The following is a 9,854-nucleotide window of genomic DNA, read 5'->3' on the forward strand; positions in this document are numbered from 1 at the left end:
ATCAAGAAATTGAGAACTTATTTGAACAAATAATGAAGGAAAACTTCCCCAATCTGGCAAAGAAAACAGACTTCCAGGAAGGTCCAGGAAGTCCAGAGAGTCCCAAAGAAGTTGAACCCAAAGAGGAACACACCAAGGCACTTCTTCACTAAGTTACCCAAGATTAAAGACAGAGAGAAAATCCTAAAAGAAGCCAGGGGAAAGGAGAAAGTTACCTACAAAGGGGTGTCCATTAGGATCTCAGCTGATTGCTCAAAAGAGACCTTACAGGCAAAAAGGGTCTGGAAAGAAGTATTTGAAGTCATGAAATACAAGGACCCACATCCAAGATTATACAGCAAATCATTCATTTAGAATGGAAGGGCACATAAAGTGCTTCCCAGATAAGGTCAGATTAAAGGAGTTCATCATCACCAGGCCCTTATTATATGAAATGTTAAAGGGACTTATCTAAGAAAGAAAAGATAAAAAATATGAACAGTAAAATGGCAACAAATTTACAACTATCCACAAAGGAACCTAAAAGAAAAAAGAACAACAAAAACTAAGCAAATAGAACAAGAACAGAATCAGAGAAATGGACATCACACAGAGGGATTTCAGTGGAAAGGGGGAAGGGAGGAATGGGGGGAAAAGGTACAGGGAAGAAGAAGCATGGTTAGTAGGCATAAGGTAGACAGAGAGAGATAAAAAAAATGGTATAGGAAACAGAGGACTCAAAGAACTTTTATGTACGACCCATGGACATGGATTAGGGGTTGGGAATGCTGGACGGTTGCAGGGGTGCAGGGCAGAGGGGGTTGGGGGGAATTGTGAAAACTGTAATAGCATAATCAATAAAAATACTTAAAAAAAGGGAAAAAAAGTAAAGCCAGAAAAACGTTTAGTGTGAACGAATTTCAGCAAAGTGCTGATTATTCTATCTGGAGGACCTCATCAATAATCCCTCTTTTATAGAGGTAGCAACAAACCTGGGCCAATCACACAGACATGGTGCCATACAACATCAACAGGAACATCAATGAACATTAGGTGCCTATTCACAAGTGGGTCAAATAAACTACTGTTTGCTCTCCCTCTCTCTCTCAAAAAAAAAAAAAAAAACACACTTGGAATGAAAATTGGCTGGTAACCATGGAAAAGTCTGTTTTAATTTTCTATTATATAAAAAAACATAAATGCAATTTCAATCTTTTCATTTAATCTTTATTGTAGTTTTCCATTACCATTTTTTTCTCTCATAGTTCCCTCCCCCTAGCAGTCACCACACTGTTGTCCCTGTCCGTGAATCCTTTTTCCATTTTTGTTCAATCCCTCTGCTCCCTTGCCTCCCCTACCCCACTATCTATGTCATCTGCTCTCCATCTATGAGTCTGTCCCCATTTTCCTTGTTAGTTCAGTTTGTTCATTAGATGCTACTATGAGTGAAATTAAATGGTATTTGTCTTTCTCTGACTGGCTTATTTCACGTAGCATAATGTTCTCTAGGTCCATCCAACTGTCACAGAGGGTAAAACTTCCTTCTGTTTTATGGCCGAGTAGTATTTTATTGTGTAAATGTCCTATAGTTATTTTAGCCACTTATCTACTGATGGACACTTGGGCTGCTTCCATATCTTGGCAATTGTAAATAATGGTGCAATGAACATAGGGGTGCTTATGTTCTTTAAATTAGTGGCTTGGGTCCCTTTGCATATATTCACATAAGTAGGATCATTGGGTCAAAAAGAAGATCCATTTTTAATTTTTGAGTAATCTCCATACTGCTTTCCATAGTGGTTGCACCAGTCTGCATTCCCATAAACAGTGCTGAAGAGTTCCCTTCTCTCCACATCCTCACCAGCACTTGTTTGTTGATTTATTGATGATAGCCATACTGACAGACTTAAGATGGTATCTCACTGTGGTTTTAATTTTCACTTCTCTGATGATTAGTGATTTTGAGCATCTTTTCATATGTTTATTGGCCATCTGTATGTCCTCTTTGGAGAAGTGTCTATTCAGGTCCTTTGCCCATTTTTTAATTGTGTTGTTTGTTTGTTTGTTTTTGGTGTTGAGTTTTGTAAGTTCTTTATAAATTTTGGCTACTAAGCCCTTACTGCATGTCTTTTTATTTTGGTGATGATTTCCTTTGCTATGCAAAAATTAAACCAAATACATCAATGTATCAAAAAGATCATACAAAATGATCAAGTGGGATTCATTCTGAGAAAGCAAGGTTGGTACAACATTTGCAAACCAATAAATGTGATATTCCACATAAACAAAATGAAGGATAAAAACCAAATGATTGTATCAATAGTTGAAGAAAAATCATTTGATAAAATCTAGTATCCATTTATGATAAAAACTCTCAGCAAAGTGAGATTAGAGGGAATATAGCTAAACATAAAATGAGGTCATATATGACAAACTCATGTCAGCACCATACTCAGTAGACAAAAACTATAAGCATTTCTCTTAAGATCAAGAACAAAATAGGGATGTCCACTTTCACCTCTTTTGTTCAACACAGTACTGGAAGTCCTAGCCCCAGTGATCAGACAAGAAGAAGAAATAAAAGGCATCCAAACTAGAAAGAAAGTAGTAAAAATGTCATTGTTTACAAATGACATTAGACTATATATAGAGAACCCCAAAGATTTCACCAATAAACTACTAGAACTGATAAATGAACTCAGCAAAGTAGCAGGATACAAGCATTAATATCCAGAAATCAATTTCATTTTTATATGTCAATAACAAACTAACAGAAAGGGAAATTAAGAAAACAATACCATTCATAATTGCTACAAAAAGAGTAAAATACCTAGGAATAAACATAATTAAAGGTGTAAAAGACCTGTATTCAGAAAGTTATAAGACACTGAAGAAAGAAATTGAAGAAATACAAATAAGTGCAAGCATACGGCATGTTCATGGATAAGAAGAATTACTTCATTAGAATGTCCATATTACCCAAAGCAATCTATAGATTCAGCGCAATTCCTATCAAAATTCCAGTGACATATTTCACAGAACTAGAACAAATATTTTAAAAATGTGTATGGAACTACAAAGGCCCTGCATAGCAACAGCGATCCTAAGAAAGAACAAAATTGGAGGAATCATGCTACCTAATATCAAACTATACTATATGGCCAAAATAATCAAAACAGCCTGGTGCTGGAATAAAAACAGACACATAGATTAATGGAACAGAACAGAGAGCCCATAAATAAATCCACACCTTCATAGTCAATTAATATTTGACAAAGCAAACCTGTACAATAGGCTAAAGATAGTCTATTCAATAAATAGTATTGGGAAAATTGGACATATACATGCAGAAGAATGAAACTAAACCACCTTCTTTTTTTTCTTTCTTTTCTTTTTATTTATTTTTTTTAAAGATTTTATTAGTTATTTTTAGGGAGGGAAGGGAGGGGGGAGGGAGAGAGCGAGAGAGAGGAGAAACATCAATGTGCGGTTGCTGGGGGTCATGGCCTGCAACCCAGGAATGTACCCTGGCTGGGAGTCGAACCTGGGACACTTTAGTTCCAGCCTGCGCTCAATCCACTGAGCTACGCCAGCCAGGGCTCTTTCTTTTCTTTTAAAGAGGGGAAGGGAAGGAGAAAAGACAGAGAGAAACATCAGTATGTGGTTGCCTCTCACGTGGCACCCCACTGGGGAACCTGGCCTGCAACCCAGGCATGTGCCCTGACTGGGAATCAAACTGGTGACCCTTTAGTCACAGCCCACACTCAATCCACTGAGCTACATCAGCCAGGGCTAGACCACCTTCTTATACCACACACAAGAATAAATTCAAAATGGGTCAAAGACTTAAATGTTAGAGCCAAAACTATAAACATTGTAGAAGAAAACAGGCAGCAAATCTTGGGACCTTACTTGTAACAATATTTTATCAGATATATCTCCCCTGGGCAAAGGGAATGAAAGAAAAAAAATCAGTCTTCTCTTAGAGTTTTTTTTTTTCACTTCTCCATAGTGATGCCTCACTTTTAAATTATAATACCAAGAGGTTGAATCTTTACCAAATGCTTCACAGTGACTTCTGGAACTGTTTCTGTCTCACCTAAACTGTCTTTTATATTTGAAACATTTTTTCTTCCCTTTCTTATTTAATATTCATGGTTGCAATAGGCCACTCATCTTTAAATTTCAAACTTTAATTGTATTACACTTATTTAAATGTATTGAATGCCTTCAACATTCCAAGTCTGACAGACTAGAAGCTTCATGAGGACAAGGACTATGACCATGTGACCACCTTGTCAAGTGCTGTATCTTCAGAAGAGATTCATAAATCCTTGATTAGATCAACAAATCTTATCTTCTCTTTAAAAGTTTTCAACGCTTCTCCAACGACTTCTATTTAATCGAATATTATTTAATGCCTAATATACATAGGCAGGTACTATGCTGATCTATAATAATACAAACAAGAAAACAAACATTGGAAAATTACTTTAACACTATATTTTTATAAAGCTAATGGTAAAAACATTTCCTCTCCCCCATGTTTCAATAAAATTGTATTTGCACTTTCATAATAATTCTGGCTATGCATAATTTCAACAATTGTTTGTATTATTCTACCTGCAAAATCTAAGTATTTGAAGATCAGGGACCAGTCTCTTCCAACTTTAAATTACCTGCAGTTCTTGTGCAGTACTTTGTCAATGCTAACCAAATGTTTGTTTAGCTAAACTAAACAATTTAGGGCCACAAACATCATTAATGCACACACAGCCCTTACATCATAAATATATATTGCCAAACTTCACACTTAATAGTCACATATCAAAACTTCAGCTTATGTTTGTGATTTACATTTTTTATTTTTGTTGTTGTTACTGTTACTTTACAAAAAAATAGTGAGAATCATGCCTTCAAAACCCAAGATTCTATACCAAGGTTAGACTTGTCAGTAGGTGTACTATTGCCCACAGTACACAACATATAAGTCTCCATTTTGCAGCCCCGAGCTGAACTTTATTAGAATCTAATTCCAGAGAGGAGTGTTCCCATCTCACTCTTCACAATTTTGGTTATAGCTTATCTTTTTCCTAATTCATTCACCAAGTGATGATTTATAGAACAGACCTTAACTCAGTCATATTGATCTTCCTCTTGTGGTTATTATGATGGAGTCAAATTTTACTGCATTTTCAAGATTAAAACACTTTGTAGCCCTATCAAGTTTCCTACTAATACTTTCAATGGTTTTGATTTAGTGCAATTTCCTTTTTTTTACAGCAATCATCTTACATGTTTAAAAGAGAAATAGAATACCTAGGGAGTGACATTTTAAGTAAATGAAGGCCTTTATTAGAAATAAAAACAATTGTGTCAGTCCAAGTTGATGCATGGGTTGCACTTCCAGATGCAATCATAATTCATTTTTTTAAAAAAATGATTTTATATTAGCATGTCTTGGCATTTACAAGGAGGTGAGATGGTAGTTATAAATTTGTATATATACAAAAAATTAATACAAAGCTAAGCTTGTTTCACCATTATTTTACTTTAATAAACTATATTAAACTTTTAGTTTGGGGAAAACATCTCCACAAACTGTCCATCTCTGAATCTGGTCCCCAAGTTGCTCGCCCTCTATAACACAGACTCTGACCACACTTTACTAAAGTAATGGGCATTGTTAGAGGGAATCTTTCTCATTTTCCAGCTGCTTCATGTAAAAACACATTTATATACTTCTTTAGTCTCAGAAACGTGTCCTTCTGCCTTCCAAAGATTATGTCCTCTACTTGTGCTCTGAATCTCATTCCCTCCTGTGCAGTTTCTTCCCTGTCAATTTCCCATCTCTGCCTTGTCTTCAAGCTCTTCTTGTCCAAGGAAACTCCCTCCTTTTGCTTACAAATGTATGTACATTAGGTCTCGTCACGCAACAAATTCTCTTTTATGCTTTATTGTCCCTCATGGATAGGCTCTGTTTTCTAATTCATTTTCACTACTAGATTTTAAAACTAACTGATCAGACTGCCCTCATTTTTATATCTATTACTTACCCTCTTATTCCTATATATTCTCACCTAGCATTTATTATGATCCTGAAATTGCACTCTTAAAGATTTCATTGTCTTGGTGATCTCTTCGTGATCTAATTCAAATAATTTATCAGATTTTGTAATGCTCTGTCTTTCTGAAATTTCTCATAGATATGATTATAACCAATATCTCCTGCTTCCTGGAATATTATCCTATCCTTCTGATTATAATTTTTTATCTTTTCAGTTGCTTATCTTATTAACATTCACTAGAAGCAAAGTATCTTCAACTTTTTGCCACGTACTCTGATTTTCTTGCTATGGTTTTCAACTATTCTTTCATTATTAAAAAAAAAGATCATTGTGTCTCTCTCCCTCTCTCTCTTACATCCAAGTCCAGGTAATTGCTTTATGGAATTTCTAAATATCTTCTTTGCCCTTGAAAGAATGGGGAATAAAGGAGCTTTGGTGTTTTTGCCTCAGAAAGAAGAAATTTATTTTTTGAGAGGGAAGAGCAAATGGAGCAGGATCTCACCAAGAAGAAGTTGAAGCACCTCAAAACCAATTGGGGTGGCTAGGTTCAATCTCTAGTTCCAAGTGGCACTCCTCAAACCCACCAGGAAGAGAAAGTATGAAGGCTGAGAGGCCATGTCTGAGTGCATTTATGTTGCAGGCAGCAGGGCTCAAAAGCAGCATCACATAACAGAAAAAGCAAAAGTAATACTGAGGATACAGACTCAAACTGAGAACCTAGTTGGCCCCTAGTTTTTCAGCCCCAAGTAAATTCAGCATTCTTTCATAATCACATTGAAGGCAAAGGCTCGGAACACTTAACAGTAACTGAGGTTTGAGTTTTTTGCCAACCCAATAGGTAAGAAATCAGAGCAGATTAAATTTCATTTAGAGGTATAGATATGTTGAATCTTAGGGCAACATTAATACTCCAAATTTATATTACCTGCTTTGACCTCTCTCCGAATTTCAGTTCTGATTATAGAATGTACATTTTTCTCATATGCTACATTAGGACCTCTAAATCAATTTATCTTACAGTAGGGTTATATCTTAGGTTTTAAATAAAACCACAAAGATCATGTCTATGATGATGCCTTTCTCTCAGATTATTTTCGTTAAGATAAATTCCCAGAAGTGGGCCCACTGAGTCAGGATCAGTGTCAGGTGAAGGGTGAGAACTCAGTGAAGCTCATTGTGACAGATTGTTTATTGCATATGGAAAACTAAAATGAGTGTAAAAGAAGACTTTGAGATAAAAATCTCTCTGTGTCACTGCCTGTCTGTTTTTACATTTATACTCTCTCAAAAACATCAGCTGTTGACACTCTTTATTGTGATGAAGGAGCTGGGGGAGGGAGATTTCCTGTGCATTGGGGGATGTTCAACAGCATCTCTGATCTCCACCTACTAGATGCCAGTGCAACCAAATGCAGGCCCGGCTGCTTGCTGCTATGAAAAGCAAGTACTCAAGAAGCAGGTGCTGATGCCGAGTGGTTTATTCAGATCCTGGCCATCTGGAAGATGGGGGACTCATGTCTCCAAGCCCATCTCCACATCTCAGTGGAAGCAGAGGTTTTTATAAGGAGAAAGAGGGGAATTGAACAAAGAGATCAAAGGAGATGAACACAGTCCAATTTGCTAAGGTAAGTGATGGTCTGGTGTGCATCATCCTGGTTTAGTCAGCTGGCTCCACGATTCAAGGTCAACAAATCTCCTGGAGCTGCGATGTCTGAAGGGGGGAGTCTGAGTCTTCTGAAGTGAGTTTCTAGGATTCTTTTTTTCCCCCTTTCAACACTAGATTTTATTTTATTTCAGCAATCTCCATAGACACTTTGTAACATATCCTGGGCATTTCACCACTCTGTTCTTACAGCCTATTTCATAGTGTTGAACCGTAGGCCCTATACTGAATAATTCCAGGTTGCCACATTATATAGTAGATCCACTTTGTAAATGCTAAAAACAAAGTATGTTTTATAATAGCTTTCTACCTCACAATATCCTCTCTGTGGTAGATTTTCTTAAACTTTCTTAAATTAGCCTTTTTTGTTGTTGTTCAATTACAGTTGTGCCACATTTCCCCCTGTTGTTCTCCCCTGACGGCCCTAGGATTCTTATATAAACATGCTGTTTATCTACAAGCCACCTGTGAGTCAGAGTCAGCACTGAGAGAAACAATGTACAGAAGAGTGTGGGGTGGGTTACAATCCCCACTGTTACACCAGGAACTAACAACTCCTTCCAAGCTACAACAATCTAAAAGTGTCTGCAGATAGGCCAAATGTCCTCTGGGGGACAAACCAGTTTCTTTAAGTTGTAACGGCACCCTTTCTTCCTTCCTCAATGGACTGTGAAAATCAACATCATATTGTTAAAGGAGGAGAAGCACCTAGGAAGAAGTCAGTACATAAATGTAAACAGCTTAAATGCTAACCAGCTTTGTAGAGTTTGTTTGTGATGAATAACTATATTCAGATTGCATTTCAGCCATTTATATTAAAATGCTATATCAGTGCAAATAACAGAGTTGCTGTAGGCTGCCACCCAGCTGCTAATTTCCCTGTCGAAAGCTTGTTTCTCATTCAGAAGGTAATCTGGGAAGAGGCAACTTGCACCTTAAAGAATATTGGTGGGTGTCAAACGGGAAGACACTTCACATACCACCACACACACACACACACACACAGCACGTGACAGCATATTTCTGAAAAAAAAAACAATGCATATTGGTGTAAAGGTCAGTGTAATTTACTAGGATCAAACCACAGAAGATTAAAAATGTAAAGGTTTTTTTACAAGGAATTTAAATTTGAAAAAATAAATCTTACTGAAATTTTAGCAACAATAATGGTTTAATTCCAAGGAAGGGCAGCACTATCAACAAACTTTTGAGCAAGGGCTTTCATGTACAGGGAACTCATTTTACTCATCTATGGATCCCTAGTACCTGTAACAGAGCCATGAAGAGAAATATTCAATATGTATTTATTATGTTGAATGTCATCTGCTCATTTCTAAATTGATGACCTACAAGATTTTTCATTGAATACTTACTTCTGCAGCTCTCCTGCTGCTGGGCAGCTTGCTGTCCCTCTGCCTTTTTAATTCAATGTGAACTCATTATGTTTCTCCCAACACAGTCTTTCTCAGACATCTGTAGTACTACAGCAAGTCTGTTTACCCAACTGACCAGAAAAAATTTCACTGACTTTGATTTTTCGCAGTAGTACTTTAACCTTGTTATGTCTCCTCTGAAATCTCTATCAGATCTGTTTCTACCTTAGCACCACCCTAATCATTGTGTCTTCCAGTGAAAATGCATGGACCTGCCTGCTCATCACCAGCAGTGACACCCTGAGCATGTCTCTGAGTGTCTTTGTGCCTCCGTTTCTCTTCTGAAAAGTGAAGGAGCTACACCTGATCCCTGTTTCACAAACAGCAAGTCACAGCCTGTCAGAAAATCTTAAATATAATGCATTCCCATTAGCCATTTCTAAAATTTGAAAAAAATAGAGCAAAAAAAGGTCAAATGTCATCATAAATACTAAGGCTAAATATGGTTCTGTTCAACTTTTGTTTTATTTTATATGTATGTGTGTGCAGATAAAACACATTTCTTTACTATGACTTATTCGGGGGAAAAAAAGGTTGAAAGCCACTGTACTAGATGATCTGAAAGCCCTTCCATTTATAAAGTACATGATTTTTATTCCAGGCCTTTACCATTTCATGCATAGATTATTTCAATAGCCTTTTAACTATTCTACCTGCTTAGAGGCTCTTCCCCTTCCAATCCATCACACACACTACCGCCAAGATGCTCTT

This window comes from Phyllostomus discolor, chromosome 4 (genome assembly GCF_004126475.2).
Source record: "Phyllostomus discolor isolate MPI-MPIP mPhyDis1 chromosome 4, mPhyDis1.pri.v3, whole genome shotgun sequence".
NCBI lineage: Eukaryota > Metazoa > Chordata > Mammalia > Chiroptera > Phyllostomidae > Phyllostomus > Phyllostomus discolor.